The sequence below is a fragment of the Triticum aestivum genome, chromosome 6B (genome assembly GCF_018294505.1).
Source record: "Triticum aestivum cultivar Chinese Spring chromosome 6B, IWGSC CS RefSeq v2.1, whole genome shotgun sequence".
Lineage (NCBI taxonomy): Eukaryota > Viridiplantae > Streptophyta > Magnoliopsida > Poales > Poaceae > Triticum > Triticum aestivum.
In genome coordinates, this window is record NC_057810.1 from 11,248,789 (window position 1) to 11,267,923 (window position 19,135).

The 19,135-nt window shown below is 43.6% G+C and overlaps 1 pseudogene; it reads right to left on the reverse strand.

The window, feature by feature from the left end:
- Window positions 1-1,648: 1,648 nt before the first annotated feature.
- On the reverse strand, window positions 1,649-8,347 carry LOC123133109 (disease resistance protein RGA5-like; annotated as a pseudogene).
- Between the last annotated feature and the right edge of the window lie 10,788 nt (window positions 8,348-19,135).

Below are 19,135 nucleotides of genomic sequence, written 5' to 3' on the forward strand. Positions count from 1 at the left end.
GAAGGGCGCTAGTGGGCAATCATTGGGAAGATTGGCTCTGTCTAGCAAGTAGACTAATGGAGGTTCAGCTTTCTCAACAACACGATGAATTACGCTGGAAGCTTACTAGGTCTGGGGTATTTACAGTTAAATCAATGTATGTTGATGTTATCAATTCAAGCTCGATTCCTAGTTCTAAACATGTTTGGGCTGTCAAAGTCCTTTTGAAAATTAAAGTGTTTATGTGGTTTCTCCATAAACAAGTTATTTTAACCAAAGATAACTTGGCAAAGCGTAATTGGACAGGACCAACTAGGTGTAGTTTCTGTGATCGGGATGAGACGATCAAACACCTGTTTCTTGATTGCCCGCTAGTCAAAGTTTTATGGCGAACGGTCCATATTGCTTTCAATATTACTCCATCGAGTTTTGTCAACACGTTATTTGGAACGTGGCTTAATGGGATAGAGCCCGAGTTAGCGAGACATATTCGGGTCGGAGTCTGCGCCTTTTTGTGGGCGCTTTGGAACTGCAGAAATGATTTGGTTTTAACAGGACAACACACATTCATTTTTTGCAGATTGTTTTCAGAGCCACGGCGTTGATCCGTTCGTGGTCGCTACTCACTCCGACGGAGGCCAGTGAGCGTTTGGTTACTGGATCTATCCGCTGGGAGATGATAGCTTGGGATATCTTCAACCGGTTTGGATGGCGGTCATGTAATAGGATAGACAATTAGTTTACCTATCTCTCTTTTACCTAGCCGGTTTGTGGCGTCCTTTATTTGGCTAGTTTGTCTTCTAGCCCTTTTGGCTCTGTGTGAGCTATTTTTTATGTTATTTTGGAGACTTTAAGACTTTGTTGGAACATATTTATTTGTTTAATAAGATGGTCGTATGCATCGTTCTGATGCAGAGGCCAGGGAATCCCCCTTTTCAAAAAAAAAAAACTACTGCAGTAACCAGAGTATTTCACCGATCTAGCATGTGCATGCTTGTTCATCAGTTTTGTAACATCTTGCTAGCTAGCAATGTGGCACGTCTGAAAGTAGATAGCAATGTGCACGTTTGAAAACTACTTCTAATGGCTAGCTAGCTATTTATATGTTGGTGCATAAGAACTTGCCAAACAGGTCCACTGTATTGTCGATACTCCAAAACCATGGTATTTTGTACCTACGGGCTTAATTATTGGAGTTTTACAATACTTTGGTTTTATAAAAAGCTTTGATAAAAACAATCAAGCTTGAAAAGTTGTGTAATATAATATTGGATCATTGACAATTTTTGAACTTAGAATTTATTACCATAGAAAAAAAAAACTAATCCTTTGGTATCCTTCAAATCATCTATATCCTTCGCGTCATCGATACGCTTCGAATCCTTATGTACCAGACGCTAGAAAATTACAGTGTATGGATCACGTATATATGACTGATTATCAGCAGATACACAAGCAAGTCAAAAACTGAAACAATAAGACATCCTATAACACAAGCAACCGGCAGGAAAGCAAGTAAACAATTCCTTCAAAGAGAAGATGTACTGCTTCATAGAAAGGTCCAAAATGGAGCTTCATAGAAAAGATTGAAAAACAGAGAATACATATGCTTGTGAGAACCAATGAATAAATAGCTTCGATATTACTGGAATAATAGAAATATAATGAGTTAGTGTCGTTACTCACTATGATTGAGCGCCTCAATGGAGATTCCTTGGCTTGAACATGTAGACCTTTGATACAGCAAATATTTATTTCATTATCTAAAAGAAAAGGAAGGCAGCTCTTTCTTCTGAAACTAACGGAATAATATTTCTCCTAAATACTTCTTGCATTTCAACCATGATCGCTAAGTCAACAGAACATATACATTACCATCCAAAAGCACATGGGTGGTCTCTCCTCCTTTTTCCGGGCTTGAGACCGGCTATGTGATTATAAGTGCCACCTTACAATGGCATAGGCAGAGTTCCCCACCCACCCTCCCCAAAAAGAAGAGAAAATGAAAAAAAAAGCACACCTAAAAAATAATGAAGACGTTTTTTTGGTTTTTGTATTTATCAAATAAGTGCGAGGCGTAAGCTACAAACATAATAAGACATTTACTTATTTATTTTTTCTTGGTACAAACATAAATTTGTCAAAAAAAAATCCCTTCCCCCCCCCCCAAAGAAATGCACTCTATCTCTAAATAAAACAAACATTTTTTTATTGTTCATGTTTTCGATTTTTTTGCCTTTTCTTTTACTACCCAATCTAATGCTAAAGGAGAAACATATTTCTTTTGTGATTTTCTTCGCACTCATGGATGAAATAAGCTGACGTCTTCGAAGTGGCGACAGTAAGTCCATAGAAGCCTTCGAGATGGCCACCATCCTGTAAGCAAAAAGTTTTTGGGTGGATTCCTAATTAAAAAGGTGAAACTGTACAGATGGATTGCTATGTATTTCTTAATCTGCTAATTTGGAATCTCCAAAAAAATTGCTTACAAACATCGAAAATACACTGGGGAGTTGCTTAGAAAAATTACTGGTATTACCCCGCAAAAAAAGAAAAGAAAAATTACTGGTATTAAATTGTTAATATAAGAAATGAGAAGAGTAATTAGTTAAGTGGCATCCGCCTGATGCCAATATAAATAATGGGCACATGTGGATACAAGTGTGAGAAAAAAGAGAGACAGAGGCTGCCCGTTTATTACCAGCTTGAGATACATGGCATGACCCAAGGAAGAGATTCAAGGTTAGCTGCCCCCCTCCTCCTCATCCCCACTGCAAGTGGCTTCACCATCGTCTGACTGGAGTAGTGTGTAACATGATATGTGGATTTCTATATAGCGTCTGAATCAATATGATGGAGTAGTGTGTACGCACGTACCTCTGCTTGGTCGGTACCGTCATCGTCGTCGTAATAATAATCTTCATCATCATCGTCGTCACTATTGCCCGCCTGGAGATTTATTAGACAAAAACCAGACAGCCGGCCATCAGCGACATGATATTTACACATGTACTCCCTCCGTTCCAAAATAGATGACCCAACTTTATACTAACTTTGTACTAAAGTTAGTACAAAGTTGAGTCATCTATTTTGGAACGGAGGGAGTATAAATACAGAAATATCTATCGATCGATATGATGGACAGTGGTATGTACGTACCTCATCCTGGTCGGTGCCTGCATGATCATGTAGCCAACTCTTGAATTTGGTAACAAGGCCTTGTATTTCTTGTTCCCCGTACCTCCCGACCCGAGGCTCCGCGGGTCACGTAATCTTCTCTCGAGTGATCTATTCATGCGACGTATCCTTCCTTCCTGGTGTGCAGGAGGACGGCCCATATCCTCGGGTCTGTCCAAACCACGTAGGATCCACTCGAGATTATCAATGAGCATACCTGCCTCCTTATCGTAATTCTTTTTTTGTATGTAGAGATCAAGATTGGGATGGGTGCCTGAAGCCTGCCTTAGCGCTTGCTTCGCTTGCCTTACTTCCCTGTAGCTGCTGTTAGTGCAGTCAAGGTAACAGGTGACATACTTCAGCAAAGGGCAGATATTTCTCCTCCACTGCACCAAGCTGGCAGCATCCTTTCTTCCAGCGCTTGCACTGTATCCCAGGCATTCAAGCATCGGCAATGCTCCTTCTCCAACAACAATCTCTATCTTCCTCGTGTACAACAGTCTCAGCTTGTGAAACTCATTGCTGCAAAAAGTATATGATATGCTCTTTTCATCCTTACTACAGAGACCAAGGACGAGAAGTGACGACAACCTGCCGATGGTTTGAACATCCCGAACTTCTACCATATCCACTTTCAGCCATAGACAAGAAAGGAGTGGAACTCTTAAATGATTGATCCATGATGGCACCCTCGGTATAACTATGACAGTCAGAATTAAATCGTACAGCTTTGTACAGGGTGCCAAGTCTTCCAAGCTATCATTAAGGACAACCGAATACATAGCCTCACGACCATCATCCAAGATCCTCAAATTATGGATCTTGTGCAGGTTGCGCAGAGATTCCATCAGAGCCTTGCCTGCAGACTGCTCTATTTTATGGAAAAAGATCTTGAGCACCGTTAACTTTGTCAGCTTCGCCACCTCTGTGACGAAGTTTGGGCACTTCTCCACTGAATATAGTTGCAGCTCTTCAAGGCATGTCAGTTTCCCTATCTCGCCCTTCATCACTGTACCGTTATCAGCCCACAAGCACCTCAAATTCATTAGCTCACCAACAGATGGGGGCAGCTCACTGATCAAACCTCCCCTTACATCCAGTATCTCAAGAAACTTCAGATAATGCCCTATTCCTTCCGGGATTTTGACTGCTGTCTTCACTAGCCCTAGGTACCTCAACTGCACCAACTTACCGAGATGCTCAAGACTACTACCTTCTGAAAAAACATAGTCCTCAATAACTAGCACACGCAGTACTTTAAAGCTCAAAAGTAGGGGCATCCTATTGGCACTGCACTTGACAACATAAAATGACCTTACATGCTCCATTGCAATGCAAGAGTTGTGTTCCCCACCTTTTCCATGTACTGCTACTCTGCGAACCTTGTTGGTTGACTTTCCTCCTGGACATGTGACGTGATGCTCCATATCATGTACTGTAACAAAGTTTACTTCATTTGATATGGTGCGGATGAGATCAAGCACCATGTCATGCACACGACAACCACTTTCGCCATTCAAAATATCATCACGATCTATCCACCGGATCATGCTTCTATTTACTAGCTTGCTGAAATAGCTCTCTCCTAACTGAAAGGACCTATCTGGGACAAAACCATCAGAGACCCACCTCCATATGAGTGTGTTTTTTTCAATAAAGCTATCTTCAGGGAACATGCTTAGATACAATAAACATGTCTTCAGATACGGAGGTAGATCATAATAACTAAAAGACAATATCTTTCTTGTGTTCTGAACAACTTCGCTGTCCTCATGCCCAAAACCAATGGCGTCATACACCTTAGACCAATCCTCACTCTGCTTTCCAACAAGCAAGCTAGCAATTGTAATGATAGCTAATGGCACACCGCCACATTTCTTCAAAATTTTGTTAGTCACCTCAACATGTTGGTTAGATGAAGTTAGTCCTTCACCACCACATGTCCTTGTATAGAATAATAATTCTGAGTTATCACTAGAAAGTGGTTCCATGTTGTAGATACCACCAGCTTTTGTGCCAACATAAACAAGACGAGTAGTTATGATTAATCTACTTTCTGGATGACTGTCCATGAAAGCACATTTAATCATTTCCCATGTTCGTATATCCCATATGTCATCGATCACAAAGAAGTACCTATTCCCATGAGAGGCAAGATCTTTAATTAGAAAAGCAATATAACATATAGTAGTATACCCAGTAGAACAAGCACACCAACACATCAGACAAAAAGGCATTTAACTATAGCAAAAATATAATATAATATAATATAATATAATATACTCCCTCTGGATGCCATCAATGACATACAGTACTATATTTCCATGGGAATACATCTCAAACTTGAAAAGCATTCTTTTGCATACTTGAGTCTTTAATTATCATTTTCACATGGTTATATTGCATATAATTGGATGTCCACTAATTAGCCGCAAAACCAAAGTCCATGTACTTACCCAGTTAACTGCTTGACGGTAATAATCTCGGATTTTAGCAAAAGAATAGATGTGCCACATCTGTTCTACAGGTCTTGATGATATGGTGTTGGTACCCCAAACACTCAGAAGAAATTATTTGCAAGCTTGGCCAATTGAAAGTTGAAACACAGCAACCTGGTACACATGGTTAGCTGATTGTGTTTACTTGCATGTTGCTAATCCAATAGAGTAGCTCTACGTCGGTGTGTTCGAGTCAGTTGACGCTCATGCTTGTGCTGTAGGTGTGTTCCTTTTAACCGTTCAGACTTTTCTTTGATGTACTATGCTCATTGAATAATATGAACTTAAAATTTCTATGGAAAAGTGAAAGAAACTAACATATGTTTTTTATACATTACATGTATAGTTTTAAACTTTTTTTTGGAAAGGAGGTTAAAACCCCCGGTCACTGCATCAATCGATGCATTTTATTCAACAAAGGTCTCACAAGAATATACATCAAGCCACCCGAAGCCATCACTCACACCTACAAACTCGATAATGTAGAGTGCTCTCACTCTCCACATCTAAAACCGGTGTCATTACCGATCCGTCCACATAATGTATCTGAAAATACAACCGGTGCAGCAAACCTAAAGCGTACATCACATGCACACGTTTTAGAAGCCGCCATTATCATCGAACCGCTGAACCATCTTCAGAAAGAGATCTGCAACATCCTTGCCAGTCCAGCCATCTGTCGACACCACCATGGCACCCAATGACACCACCTCCTTGGGGCGCAAACCGATGAGCACGTCGTGTCGCTGCTGGTAAACCGTGACACCATGTCACCAAGTACCACCAGCTAACACAACTTGAAGTCTAGAAGATCTATCGTGCGTAGCACCTCCCAAAGAGGTATGACACAGCATAGCACATGTCAGCCAGGCATAACTTGAAGTCTAGAAGGTCCGTGGAAGATGAAGCCGCTGCACCTCCTGCCTGTGTCTTCCAGTGCTGCTACACAAATGATGCTCCCTAGAGAGAAACTACACTGCAGTTTCGCCATTGTCCTTTTTGGAAGACCAGATCCTAGGGTTTTCTCGGAGAAGCACGAGTGGGTCTACAATAGTTATACGATGATGCCTTCATCAATGTAACAATGCAGAACGCCACCATCACCTGTAGTCGGCTCGGTTTTCACCGGCAACTAAGTCTCCCCAACTCGTAGCCGGGACTTGATGACGGATCTCGAGATCTGACCACCCAGCCTCAGGCCGACCACCTCCGATGTAGGAGATGACCACCAGATCCACCGCCGTATATAGCAAGGCACAGCGGTCGGCCACTAACCGAAGGCTACACCCTCATGCAACCGGCCCTCCACCAGGCCCTCAACGGCGCCCTCTACGCCACTGCTACCAAGCCGGATTGGATGACCCAGCCACCTCCCAAGGCCGTGCACAGAGCCTACGGCCTCTGCCTAAGATACGATCTCGGCCGGCCTCGGCGGCTAGGGCCGGTGGGATAATAAATGGGGCAGCACGGTGCAAGTAGCTCCCGCTTGTGCAGGGTCCGACCACTTCAATTGGATGAATCAAAGGCAAAATATCATCAAGAGAATAGACCATATATATACTTTTTGCAGGCAAGAATAAACCATATGGAGTACTGTATTCCTTATTTGTCTGACAAAGCCTAAAGTTGCATTGCTATTCGGTTGGATGTTATACATGTTATATTAATGCCACTGTATTTTATTCACCCATACTAGTATTTTCACTTACATGTCAGCAGAACAAAAAGCATGCAGGACACTAGCATAGGGTAAAAATGCATACCTCTTGCCTACTAAGAACGTCTGCAGCTGGTTGATCAGCTGCCATTCATCCATTGTCGCTGAAGCTTTGTACAGCTCCCTGTCAAGTTCAAGGAGGATATCCCTAAGAACTTTCTTTGTGTCTGGACTTTGACCCACTGGAACAAAAACGGCACAATCAAAACTCTTTTTAAGCTTGTCATACACGGCTTTAGCCAGAGTTGTCTTGCCCAATCCTCCAAATCCAACAACAGAGACAACCTTGAGCCTTTCACCAGACGGATCATCGCCCTTAGACAACCTCTCTGTTAGCTCATCCATTGACTTTTCAATGCCAACAAGGTCAGATACTTTGCTGTACATGGCCAAGAGACGTGGATCGACTTCCATTTTGGCATTAGTATTACCAATAACATCTTTGTATCTGTCATACCGCTCTTTCACCTCCTTAACTTGGATCTTGACGTCTTTGATGTCGTTGGCTATTTTGCGACGAATCTTGAGCTTGCTGGCCTTCTTGCAGGTCTTCTTGATGAACCTGAAGAAGGTGTGTGGCTCGGTAGGTTCAACACCTTCAACACGCACCATGAAGGAGTCAAGGCTATCCTCGATGGCATAGGACAGCTCCCTGACATCGTTGGCCCAAATCTTGACCAGCGGATCAAGCTTGTCTAGTGGCACGTCGGACACCTTCAGGAGCGCAACTTCTATGACCAGGAGCTCATCCTTCAGGTCCCTGATCCCCTTCTTCAAACGCTTCTGCAGGTCGTACTCCTCCTTGAGCAGCTTCCCCAGCTTGGGGAGGAGAGAGCTCATCGCCCCTGTGGCGAACTGCATCCTGACTCTCACCCTATCACTCTCTCACTTTTGCTAGCCCCTCTCCCCTCTTTTTCCCACCCTATCCTGACTTTCAGAAGCTCTTGCTTGCTGGCTGTGGCTAGGTTGCTGCCGCTTGTATGAATATATGGACTACTAGCTAGTTTGATTGGATCTGGAGCTTCTTTGCCACTGGAGTGATAAGGATGCGGTTGCAACACTAGCTAGCTAGGTTAGTCCATGTGTACTAGTACTAGTACTACTACGCTCCGTGCAAATGAAGCTTCACCTAATTGATTCATGCAGAGTTATATTGAAGTTTTATTACTACTTGCGTGCAACTGGCGTTTGAAAAGAGGTGCTCCGAAGGAGGACGTGATGGGTAATGGCTAGCACGTGCCAAGCATCTCTAGATCTGCGCATCGTTTGTTGGTTAGTGGCTTAATTAGTGCGCACTTTCAGGCCTTTTGTTTTTAAATGCCAACGACTCGCTCAATCTGCTGTCCGCTTTAGCTTCAAAGAGATATACCCACCCGGGTTAATCAAAACCGGCTTCGGTTTTGTAATGGTTCATAACTGAATTGTATATCCATAGAGCGGCAATTTGGATTTCTTTCCATGATTGAACTCATCGGAGCACTAGGGAGTAGGGGCAGTGTTGTTACTTGCTACCAGGCTAGGTAGTACAAAGTTGCACAAGCCAGATTATTAGTGGTAAACTATTTTCAATAAAATAGTCTCTAGATTTGTGCAAAACTACAAGTACCAAAGTTTTCTCGGTGGGGCTGTCAGAGAAGAGTTGCTACCGAGGCTGTGCTTTCAATATTAGCTAGCAGACACAAAATTTCTCTAGATCTGCCAAAAATTGTATGTTTGGTGCAGACCGAGGGAATCTAGTAACAGAGACGGTATATTTTTTAAAATAAATATATTTTTTGGTATGTCCTCCATTGGCTGTGAGCAATCACAATACTCACAAAGTGGTGCCCTCCTCCCATGGCATTGGTAGCTTAGCTAGTGTAAGTGTAGCCGCGGGCATTGGCAACGGGGTGGTGTGTTCTTGCCCGCTGGGTGTTGCCTTAGAGTTGTTCTACTTTGCACCTTGTATCCCCACTAGTAGAAAAAGGGTCAAACGTGAAGCACATTAGTGCCGGTTTGTTTTAGAGCCGGCACAAATGTATACATTAGTGCCGGTTCAAATGGCTAGCCGGGCCGCTCTCATTAGTACTGGTTCGTGGCTAACCTTTAGCACCGGTTCGTGCCACGAACCGGTACTAATGAGGGTGGTGGCAGGATGTTGTCAGTCTGGGCCCCCTGCAGCACCTTTAGTACCGGTTCGTGCCACGAACCGGTACTATAGGTCCTCCTGCATATGAACCCTTCGTCCAGCTCGCTCTGTTCTTCCCCCTTTCCCCTCTCCTCTCCTCTCTGTTCTTCCTCTTCTCCCCTCGAGCTCATCACACATTTTGCCCAAAATTTGTCAAGATTTGAAGGCCCCCATCCATTCAAGTGATCACAAAGGTTAGCAACTTTGTCCTTTCATCTCTCATTGCTAGATTAGCTCTTGCAATGCTTTATATAGTTATTAATTTGTGAGTTTAGTAATTTGGGAGGAAATATATATATGTGCTAGTATTTGATTTATATGCAATTTGAGATCAAAATAACACTTAGTTTGCATATGTAGGTGTGGTTTACTTAGTGCCTTCTAAATCTCCGTCGTAACCACCGTCGATCGCCCGCACCGTCCCGCCGCCGGCACCACCTTGTGGTGAGCCTCTTGTTCATGAAATTTTATATAAAAAATTGATGTTTGTGTGATTTGGATATATAGTTACTCGTCTAATAATTATCTTACCCGTATGTTGTTTGTTATACATAGTGCCATGGTTTTGATATCCGTCCCCGTCGGCCCTCGTCCTTGTTATGATTTGGATGTGGTATATTCTCTTTTAAAACTATTTGTTGCATGTCGTGTTTATGACAAATTATGCCCATCAAGTTGACATAGATATTTTTATCTAGGAGGTATGTGAACCGGAAATTCCAACCGACCCTATTGTCGAGAGGTTAAATTTAGTTGAAAGAGAAAACGAGTACTTGAAAGAAAAATTGAAAAGAATTGAGGGGGAGAAGATGGAATTGGAGTTGCATGTTGCCGATGTCGTCGATGATCACAAGATCAAGATGGAGAAAATGCGCTTGAAGATTAGAAAGATTAGAAAATATGCCATCGATAGTGAGACTTGGTATGATTATGTTGTTGGATCAATTGTTACCTTAATTGCGATCTTGATCGCATTTGTTGTTGCATTTAAATTCTTTAGCTAGAGAGTTATTTGTTTGTTGCATTTAAGTGTTGTATGAACTTTATGTATGAACTTGTATTAATTTGGTCTATTCGGTGTTGTGTAATGAAGATGAGCCGGCAATGGATGTACGATGACCGATGCTCTCCCCAGTTCATTGAGGGCGTGCATACTTTTCTGCTTGCGGCTGAGGCAAACAAGCGGGCGGATGGTTTTATGCCTTGTCCATGTGCTGGCTGTAAGAATGGTCGCAATTACTCTATGTCAAGAACCATTCACGTCCACCTGTTTGAGTCCGGTTTCATGCCCCACTATAATGTTTGGACCAAGCACGGAGAAAGAGGGGTTATGATGGAAGACAATAAAGAAGAAGAGGACGACGACAGCTATCCTGGCCATGGGTTCCCTGAATACGATGATACAACAATGGGGGAAGAAGCTGAGCCGGTAATGCGGGAAGAATCTAAAGAAGAGGCATCAGATGAGCCCATTGATGATCTAGGTCGGGCCATTGCCGGTGCAAAGAGAAACTGCGCAAGTGATTTGGAGAAGAAGAAGTTGCAGCGCATGTTAGAGGATCATAAAAAATTGTTGTACCCGAATTGCGTAGGTGACAAGAAAAAGCTGGGCACCACACTGGAATTGCTGCAATGGAAGACAGAGAATGGTGTATCTGACAAGGGATTTGGAAAGTTGCTGGTAATGATAAAGGATATGCTTCCAAAGGACAACGAATTGCCCGAGAGTACGTACGAAGCAAAGAAGGCTGTCTGCCCTCTAGGGTTAGAGGTGCAGAAGATACATGCATGCCCTAATGATTGCATCCTCTACCGCGGTGAGTACGAGGCTTTGAACGCTTGCCCGGTATGTGGTGCATTGCGCTATAAGATCAGCCGTGATGAGCATGGTGATGTCGAGGGCGAGCGCCCCAGGAAGAAGATTCCTGCCAAGGTGATGTGGTATTCTCCTATAATACCACGGTTGAAACGTTTGTTCCAAAACAAAGAGCATGCCAAGGCGATGCGATGGCACAGAGAAGACCGTAAGAAAGACGGAAAGTTGAGAGTACCCGCTGACGGGTCGCAGTGGAGAAAAATCGAAAGAAAGTACGGGAAGGAGTTTGCAGATGACACAAGGAGCGTATGGTTTGGTCTAAGCGCAGATGGCATTAATCCTTTTGGGGAGCAGAGCAGCAACCATAGCACCTGGCCTATGACTATGTTTGTATAACCTTCCTCCTTGGTTGTGCATGAAGCGGAAGTTCATTATGATGCCAGTGCTCATCCAAGGCCCTAAGCAACCCGGCAACGACATTGATGTGTACCTAAGGCCATTAGTTGAAGAACTCTTACAACTGTGGAATGGAACAGGTGTACGTGCGTGGGATGAGCACATGGGGGAAGAATTTGACCTAAAGGCATTGCTGTTCGTGACCATCAATGATTGGCCAGCTCTCAGTAACCTATCAGGACAGACAAACAAGGGATACCGCGAATGCATGCACTGTTTGGATGATACCAACAGTATATATTTGAATAGTTGTAAGAAGAATGTGTACCTGGGACATCGTCGATTTCTTCCGAGCAGGCATCCCGTAAGAAAGAAAGGCAAGCATTTCAAAGGTGAGGCGGATCACCGGACGAAGCCTCGCCACCATACTGGTGCTGATGTACATGATATGGTCAAGGATTTGAAGGTGATATTTGGAAAGGGTCATGGCGGACAACCTGTTCCAAAGGACGCTGACGGACACGCACCCATGTGGAAGAAGAAATCTATATTTTGGGACCTGCCATATTGGAAAGACCTAGAGGTCCGCTCCGCAATCGACGTGATGCACGTGACGAAGAATCTTTGCGTGACCCTGCTTGGCTTCTTGGGCGTGTATGGGAAGACAAAAGATACACCTGAGGCACGGGAGGACCAGCAACGTATGCACGGAGAAGACGGCATACATCAGGGTCATGCAAGCTACGCTCTTACCAAAGAAGAGAAGGAAATCTTCTTTGAATGCCTGCTCAGTATTAAGGTACCGTCTGGCTTCTCGTCGAATATAAAGGGAATAATAAACATGGCAGAGAAAAAGTTCCATAACCTAAAGTCTCATGACTGCCACGTGATTATGACGCAACTGCTTCCGGTTGCATTGAGGGGGCTTCTACCGAAAAACGTTCGATTAGCCATTGTGAAGCTATGTGCATTTCTCAATGCAATCTCTCATAAGGTAATCGATCCAGAAATCATATCAAGGTTACAGAATGATTTGGTGCAATGTCTTGTGAGTTTCGAGTTGGTGTTCCCACCATCCTTCTTCAACATCATGACGCACGTCCTAGTTCACCTATGCGAAGAGATTAACGTTTTGGGTCCTGTATTTCTACACAATATGTTCCCCTTTGAGAGGTTCATGGGAGTCTTAAAGAAATATGTTCATAACCGTGCTAGGCCAGAAGGAAGCATCTCCAAGGGCCATCCAAATGAGGAGGTCATTGAGTTTTGTATTGACTTTATTCCTGACCTTAAGCCGATTGGTGTTCCTGAATCGCGGCATAAGGGCAGACTGGATGGAAAAGGCACGCTAGGAGGGGAACAAATAATATGTATGGACCGACATTCTCTCACAGAAGCACACTACACAGTTCTACAGAATTCCGCCTTGGTGGCTCCGTATATGGATGAACACAAGAATTTGCTACGCTCCAAACACCCGGAGCGGTCTGATGACTGGATTACACATGAACAAACCAGGAGTTTCGCCAGCTGGTTGCAGACACGTACCATGCATCACACCTCTATTGAAGATGACCTGTACTTGCTGTCCCAGTTACCATCTTCGAATATAATGACTTTCAAAGGGTACGAGATAAATGGTAATACATTTTATACGATCGCCCAAGATAAGAAGAGCACCAACTAAAACAGTGGTGTCCGCTTTGATGCAGAAACCAAGACGGGAAAGGAAACATATTATGGTTATATACAGGACATATGGGAACTTGACTATCGACGTGGTTTAAAGGTCCCTTTGTTTCGGTGCAAATGGGTCAATATGACACGAGGCGGGGTAACGGAAGACCCGCAGTATGGAATGACAACAATGGATCTCAACAATCTTGCATATGCAGACGAACCATTCGTCCTAGCCAATGATGTGGCACAGGTTTTCTATGTGAAGGACATGTCTACCGAGCCAAAAAAAAGAAAAGATAAGGAAGCGAATGCATCGTACGATGAGCCAAAGCGGCACATAGTTCTTTCTGGGAAGAGAAACATCGTGGGAGTGGATGACAAGACAGACAAGTCAGAAGATTATGAAAAGTTTGATGAAATTGCTCCATTCACAGTGAATATTGACCCGAGCATCCCGTTAAATGATGAAGATTTTCCATGGTTACGGCGCAAAGGGACACACGCGAAGAAAAAGTTTCACACCCAAAGATCTGGGATGTGATGGGCTTCACTATCATCACTTTCTTCTGTGTTTCACACCCAGAGGGGAATCTCTGTAATAGTTAGGGTAGTTATGTGTTTTGGCATTTGAAACGCGAAGAAATTTTATGTGCAAACAAATTCTTTCATGCCTTTACTGATTTTTAAAGTTAAGTTATTCACAAACTAGTGATTCACACTAATTTCAAATAATTCAAAATTTAAACTATTCAAATTTGAAAACTACAGGCACTAATAGAAATTTTGTACCTAAAGAGGCTGTGTGAGCCTCCGGTCAGGCTATGGCCCCACCATCACCATTTATTGCCGGTTCGTACCACGAACCGGTACTAATGAGGTTGTGTCGGGTAAGGCTGGGGCCCCACGAGCACCTTTAGTACCGGTTCATGGATGAACCAGACGTAAGCTGTTTTTTAGTCCCACCTCGCGAAGTGAGAGGGACTAGGAGCGGTTTATAAGCCCTGAGTGCAGAGACGATGAAAAACTATAGCTGAAAAGAAAAAAACTATAGCTGAAAAGAAAAAATAGCAGAAAAGAAGAAAAACTATAGCTGAAAAGAAAAAACTATATAAAAAATATTCACACTAATTTCAAATAATTCAAAATTTAAACTATTCAAATTTGAAAACTACGGGCACTAACAGAAAGTTTGTAATTTTTTGTACCTAAAGCAAAAATATTCACAAAAAAACTCTAAATACACAAAAAAAAACAACACAAAAATAAATAAAGCAAAAAAAATAAAAAAAGCCCGCCTACTAGGCCATAGCGGCCTGCATACGACTAGAAACCCAACCTGTTTTTAGGCCAGGATGCAGGCCCGCAAAGGCCAAGTGGGCCTACAGGACAGCAAAGAACACGTAGGCCCAGTAGGCCTGCTTTGGAGAGGAGTTCGAGAGAGCGACCACACGGGGGTTTATAAACCAGTGCGGTCGCCCCTCGGCTAGCGAGGTGGGACTAAACTTGCCGCACCGCACCTGCGCCAGCGCACCCCCTTTAGTACCGGGTCGTGGCGCAAACCGGTACTAAAGGGGGGGGGGGGCTTTAGTACCGGTTTGTGCCACCACCCGGTACTAAAAGGGGTCGCTTCCCGCCGCTTGGCCTGGCCAAAACAGGCCTTTAGTACCGGTTGGTGGCTCCAACCGGTACTAAAGGTGCCTTCTATATATACAACAGCTACGAAAATTTCAGTTTCCCTCTGTTTGTTCCTCTGTCCCGTCGTCTCCGTCGCCGTCGCCGCCGCCCTCGATCGTCTCCGTCGCCGCTCGTCTCCGTCGCCGCCCCCATCCCCGTCGCCGCCCCCGTCCCCGTCGCCGCCCCGGGCCCGTCCCCGTCGCGCCGTCCCCGTCCCTGTCGCGCCGTCCCCGTCCCCGTCGCGTCGTCCCCGCCGTCGCCGTCCCCGCCGTCGCCTCGCCTCGCCGTCGCCGTCGCCCGCTATGATCCCTCCGGCCCCGAGCCCGTACACACACACAAGCATGTTTAATTAGTTTAGATAATTAGTCTTTAATTAGTTTAGATTATTTAGATTATTATTTTGTATATTTAATTAGTTTAGATAATTAGTGTTTAATTAGTACACACACGTATTTTGTATGTTTAATTAGTTTAGATTATTTAGATTATTATTTTTTCACTATTATATATGTATGAATGCATGTTAGATGGATATAATTATTGTTTAATTAGTATGGAAATTTTTTATATAATGTTGTTTTTCAGTTTTTTAATGGATGTATAGAAGTTGTGTTTTCTGTTTTTAGTGCTAGATGCTTAATTAGTATGAAATAGTATATAGATTTTTGACATATGCAATGATAGCATAATTAGTGTTATATAGAAATGTTAGAAATTTTAGTTATCAAAATCCAATCATTAAAAAAATGTTACTTTTTGCAGGCATATAGCCAGTTTTGAGCAGATCAGCAGCTAGTTATACTCTCTGTACATCAATGAGTCATTACTGTTCGACCTATATATGCTGGGAAGAAGAACTGCTTCTGCTGCAGTATTATGGTTCCACTTTTTCTGAAGATCGGTGCTTGTTATAGCATTTGCAGAAGCCACTCTGTAAATATATAAGAAAAAGAACAAGGATACTTCTGAAAAACATAAATTTGGTTCGCTGCTGATCTCAAGATAGTGGTCAGACAAATGAAAGTTAAGGATGCAGAGTCCCGTTAGGTTAGGTGTCATTGACTGCGTGCACAAGGCAAAGCTGGCATTTGGGTTCTGGACAGGAACTCATGATTCAGACAAATGACAAAAGATGTGTAACAGAGATGCGTGACTTTTAAATTCAGTGCCTGAAGTTCTTTAATTCTCTGGAAGTCCGAAGTGTAGTGATGGGTAACTTCGCGGTTAAGTTTCGGGTCAGGTCCAAAGCTGTTGGGTTTAACTGGGCTCTGGTGGCGGTTTATGGTGTCGCGCAACCCGAGCTTAAACCGGAGTTTTTGGCAGACCTTGTCCGAATCTGCGGATCCGAGTAGCTTCCAATTTTAGTTGGAGGTGACTTCAACATCATTAGGAGGAGAGACGAAAAGAATAATGATAATTTTGATGGCAGATGGTCGTTTATGTTCAATACCATTATTGAAAGCTTGGATCTGAGAGAGACAGAGCTTCCCGGTAGAAAATTTACCTGGGCTAATGCTTTGCCAAATCCGACATATGAGAAGCTTGATCGAGTCCTCGCGAGTGTCGAGTGGGAATAGAAGTTCCCTCTCGTAACTGTTCAGGCTCTCTCGCACGAAATATCGGATCACACACCTTTATTCATGGACTCAGGACAGCCAAACCACGTGGGAAACAAAAACACCTTTTCTTTCGAGCTGGCATGGTTTGAACGAGAAGGTTTCTTGGATCCGATTGCTAAGGAATGGGCTAAGGATGCAGGAGGTGCGACTTCTGTCGAGCGTTGGCAGAATAAGATTAGGCATTTGAAAAGTTTCCTACGGGGATGGGCTAAACACCTTAGTGGGGTCTATAATGTTGAAAAGGAAAGGCTCCTCTTTATGATTCAGACCCTAGATATAAAAGTCGAATCCACGATCTTGCAAGCCGCAGAGCTCCAGGATAAGCTGGATGCGGAGATGAGGTTGAAAGAACTTCTCCGCGACAAAGAATTGAAGTGGGCGTTGCGGGCTAAGGTCCGCAAAGTGGTCCAGGGGGACGCAAACACTCAATTCTTCCACTTGATTGCTAATGGCAAGCACAGAAAGAAGAGGATCTTTCAGCTTGAGCAAGATGAAGGAACCATTGTAGGGCAGGACAACCTGAAACTTTACATCATCAAGTATTATAAGCAGTTATTTGGACCTCCGGAGGATAGTTGTGTGTCCCTCGATGAGTCCAGGATTGAGGATGTGCCTCAACTAACTGCTAATGATAATGATATTCTGGTTGCCCCGTTCTCTGAGAAGGAGGTGTTTGATGCTATAGCGCAGATGAAAAACAATAAGGCTCCCGGGCCCGATGAATTCCCGACGGAGTTTTACAAAAAGTGTTGGCATATTATGAAGGGGGATTTGATACCAATGTTCCATGATCTTTTCTCTGGACAGCTTCAGTTATTTCACTTAAATTTTGGAACAACAACACTGCTTTCTAAGAAAACGGATGCTGTGAGAATCGAGCAGTTCAGGCTGATCTGCCTTCTCAATGTTAGTTTCAAAATTTTCACCAAGGTTGGGACTAATCGGCTCACACAGATTGCGCATTCTGTGGTGCAGCATTCACAAACTGCTTTCATGCCGGACAGAAACATCCTAGAAGGGGCGATGGTCCTTCACGAAACGCTCCATGAAATTCACTCCAAAAAATTGGATGGAGTCATTTTTAAGGTGGATTTCGAGAAAGCGTATGATAAAGTAAAATGGCCATTCCTACAACGGGCATTGTGTATGAAAGGTTTTGATGAAGCATGGCGCCGCCAGGTTGAATCTTATACGCAAAAAGGGAGTGTTGGAATTAAAGTGAATGACGAGATACGTCATTATTTCCAGACACATAAGGGCCTGAGACAATGAGATCCGATGTCCCCTATCCTGTTCAACATTGTCGTTGATATGTTGGCAATTATGATAGGAAGGGCTAAGGAGGCTGGTCAAGTGGGTGGCCTGGTACCTCATCTCGTTGACGGAGGTGTGTCCATCCTTCAGTACGCCGATGATACAATCATCTTTATGGAGCATGACTTGGCCAAAGCAAGAAATATGAAGCTAGTGTTATGCTTATTTGAACAATTGACCGGGTTAAAGATTAACTTTCACAAAAGCGACTTGTTCTGCTTTGGTAGAGCCAATGACGAATAAGAGGCCTATAGGCAATTGTTTGGGTGCGATTTGGGGGCATTACCTTTCACTTATTTAGGAATACCAATCCACCATCGTAAGCTGACAAACAGAGAATGGAAGTGCATCGAAGACCGATTTGAAAAGAAACCGAGCTGCTGGAAGGGCAAGCTCATGTCATATGGAGGCCGATTAATTCTGATAAATTTGGTTCTCACGAGTATGCCTATGTTTCTTTTGTCGTTCTCCGAAGTCCCGGTTGGAGTTAGGAAACGAGTGGACTTTTATCGCTCACTATTCTTTTGGCAGGGTGATGAACTAAAAATAAAATACCGTTTAGCCAAATGTGATATCATTTGTAGACCGAAAGACCAAGGGGGTTGTCGGTGTCAAAACCGGCGGATCTCGGGTAGGGGTCCCGAACTGTGCGTCTAGGCGGATGGTAACAGGAGACGAGGGACACGATGTTTTACCCAGGTTCGGGCCCTCTTGATGGAGGTAAAACCCTACGTCCTGCTTGATTAATATTGATGATGTGTGTTACAAGAGTAGATCTACCACGAGATCAAGGAGGCTAAACCCTAGAAGCTAGCCTATGGTATGATTGTTGTTCGTCCTACGGACTAGAGCCACACCGGAGAGGGCTAGGGTTACACATAGTCGGTTACAATGGTAGGAGATCTACATATCCGTATTTCCAAGCTTGCCTTCCACGCCAAGGAAAGTCTCATCCGGACACGGGACGAAGTCTTCAATCTTGTATCTTCATAGTCTTGGAGTCTGGCTGATGAGATAGTCCGGCTATCCGGACACCCCCTAGTCCGGGACTCCTTCAGGGGTCTTGGTATTGAGAATCTTGAAGTTAAGAACAGATGT